At 45.5% G+C, this 2,794-nt stretch overlaps 1 pseudogene; it reads right to left on the bottom strand.

Annotated features, from left to right (window-relative positions):
• LOC132232337 (PRELI domain containing protein 3B-like) lies at positions 1-1,850 on the bottom strand (annotated as a pseudogene).
• Between the last annotated feature and the right edge of the window lie 944 nt (positions 1,851-2,794).

The raw sequence follows: 2,794 nt of genomic DNA, 5'->3' as shown, positions 1-2,794 counted from the left end.
CATTGCTTTCATCCATGTCAATCAGCCTGTGAGAGTCAGCAGTCATCTCTCACTCAGCACCCTGGCCTTGGTCCAGCCACAAGTCACCAGCCCTCGTTATAAAGGAACCATTAACCCAGGATGGAAAATTCCTCAGAACAGACGTCTGCCCTGCTACCACCCAAAACAGCTTCACAGTCACGCTCAGCAGCAGCCCCCGCCTCCTCACCCGCCAGGCCTGTGCCCAGACGTCAGGGGAACAGGCGGCACTCGAGCTCCAGGGGACATGAGGCCTGAACACGTAGGCGCCCCTTTGCACATCACAGACAAGCCTCTACTGGCTCCCCAGTCACCCCGCCCCTCAGCGCTACTTTTCTGTGCTCTGCATCCAGGAGACCAAAGGCATTTTCTCAGGTTACGTCGGAGAAGTCAGTGCACCCTTAGCTTTAGTCCATGAGCACAAGCATGCTCGTGTTCCTGATCATCTCAAGGCTCTCAGAGATTTCCATTCGCCACAGAACTCTGACTGGACTCCCGATGTGCTAGTAATGTTTCCCACAAGGTTGCTGTGGAAAATGTTCTCCGAGTTTCCAGGCGCCCCTCCCCCGCCCCGTCTCTCCCACACACAAAAAGCCCTCTCACAGCACCCCCTTTCCACCCAGGGCTGAAGTCCTACAGAGGGGAAAAGCAGGACCTGAAGGGCCAGGACAAGGAAGCTCATCAGATAGTGCCAGCTGGTTGCACTGGCATTTGCTATTTATTATTTATGAATATTTACTGTTTACCTGTCTTCCAGTTCACTGAGCCCCTCTTCAGCTGCCTCTAACTCCTATTAAATCCACCTACTGAATTGTAATTTTTTTTGGTGTTTAACTGATTTTTATTTTACTATATGCAAAAGGTGTTCTCAAAAGAATCTACAATGAAATGACAGCGATGTTTCATTTATTTCATGATTACAACAAGTCCCCCTTTTGGGGGTGAGGTCAAATGCTCCTTTTCTTTTTCTGTCCATATTTTAAACCAAAATCCTATACAAGCTCTAAACCAGAGTTAAATTAAAATCCTGGAAGATCCGGTCCCCGGCTTCAACCATTCTCTCCTGGCACTCTATGCAGTTCTTTATTGGCATTTGAAGATATCGTACTTGCCATCAATCCTTTGAGATAACTACTGAGACTGACTCCTTTCATGGTGATTATGGGGTCTTGCGTCAAAACAGTTTTTTCTGGGTCCTGAGGGTGTAGTTTATATGTAAGTCATCTACTGAAAGCATATTTATAAATGATACGGTACTGGATTTCCGTTCCATTGTTTTACAGGATCAACTACAGAATGTTCTTTCACGTATTTTGTGTTTTGGTTCTCACTGCACCAATAAGAGATTCACAATGAAAGGCAGTCCCCACTCTGTGCTGAGAAGTCTATGGCTCTGCAACTTTCCAGAAGGATCTCTATGTCTGTCCAACACACCAACTCCAACCATGCGTGGGTTCACAGGGTTTGGGTATTTCTGCATTGCAGCTGTTGTAACAGTTTCCCACGGCTGGTCCAAGATGTGCTCCGAAGTCCAGATCTTCATGGTGCCAGTGGCCTGTGCAGTGTCTGGGTGGTGCAAAGAGGCAAAGAAGCCAGTCCTATTTTTTTTAATGTAAGCACTTCATTCATTCAACCAACATGATGAGCTTTGGTTTTCTTATCTGCAAAATGGAGATGTCCACCTTCACGGAGTTACTATGAAAATTTCATTATTAATAGACATTCAATAAATGACAACCCCCTGAAGCACTAGATTGCACCCTGGAGGCATTAAGAACACAAAGAGCAAGGCCCACGGACAGACAATGGGGCGGTGAGGGCCTGAGGCGGGGGCAGGCTGGAGGGGGTCAATGGGGGGGGGGATATGTAACACTTTCAACAATAAAGAATTTTTTTAAAAAATAAATACAGCCGAAACCGGTTTGGTTCAGTGGATAGAGCATCAGCCTGAGGACTGAAAGGTCCCAGGTTCGATTCGGTCAAGGGCATGTACCTGGGTTGCGGGCACATCCCCAGTAGGAGATGTGCAGGAGGCAGCTGATCGATGTTTCTTTTTTTTTTTTTTTTAATTAAATCTTTATTGTTCAGATTATTACATTTGTTCCTTCCCCCCCCCCATAACTCCCCTCCTCCCAGTTCCCGCCCCACCCTCCGCCCTCACTCCCCACCCACTGTCCTCATCCATAGGTGCACGATTTTTGTCCAGTCTCTTCCCACATCTCCCACACCCCTTTCCCCCCAAGAATAGTCAGTCCATTCCCTTTCTATGTCCCTGATTCTATTATAATCAACAGTTCATTCTGTTCATCAGATTATTTATTCACTTGATTCTTAGATTCACTTGTTGATAGATGCATATTTGGTGTTCATAATTTGTATCTTTACCTTTTTCTTCCTCTTCCTCTTCTTAAAGGATACCTTTCAGCATTTCATATAATCCTGGTTTGGTGGTGATGAACTCCTTTAGCTTTTCCTTATCTGTGAAGCTCTTTATCTGACCTTCAATTCTGAATGATAGCTTTGCTGGATAAAGTAATCTTGGTTGTAGGTTCTTGGTATTCATCACTTTGAATATTTCTTGCCACTCCCTTCTGGCCTGCAAAGTTTTTGTTGAGAAATCAGCTGACAGTCGTATGGGTATTCCCTTGTAGGTAACTGGGTTTCTTTCTCTTGCTGTTTTTAAGATTCTCTCTTTGTCTTTTGCTCTTGGCATTTTAATGATGATGTGTCTTGGTGTGGTCCTCTTTGGATTCCTTTTGTTTGGGGTTCTCCCCGC

This window comes from Myotis daubentonii, chromosome 4 (assembly GCF_963259705.1).
Source record: "Myotis daubentonii chromosome 4, mMyoDau2.1, whole genome shotgun sequence".
In the NCBI taxonomy this organism is placed as follows: Eukaryota; Metazoa; Chordata; class Mammalia; order Chiroptera; family Vespertilionidae; genus Myotis; species Myotis daubentonii.
Note: the sequence above shows the minus strand (reverse complement) of the source record. Positions and strands in the feature narration are given on the sequence as shown.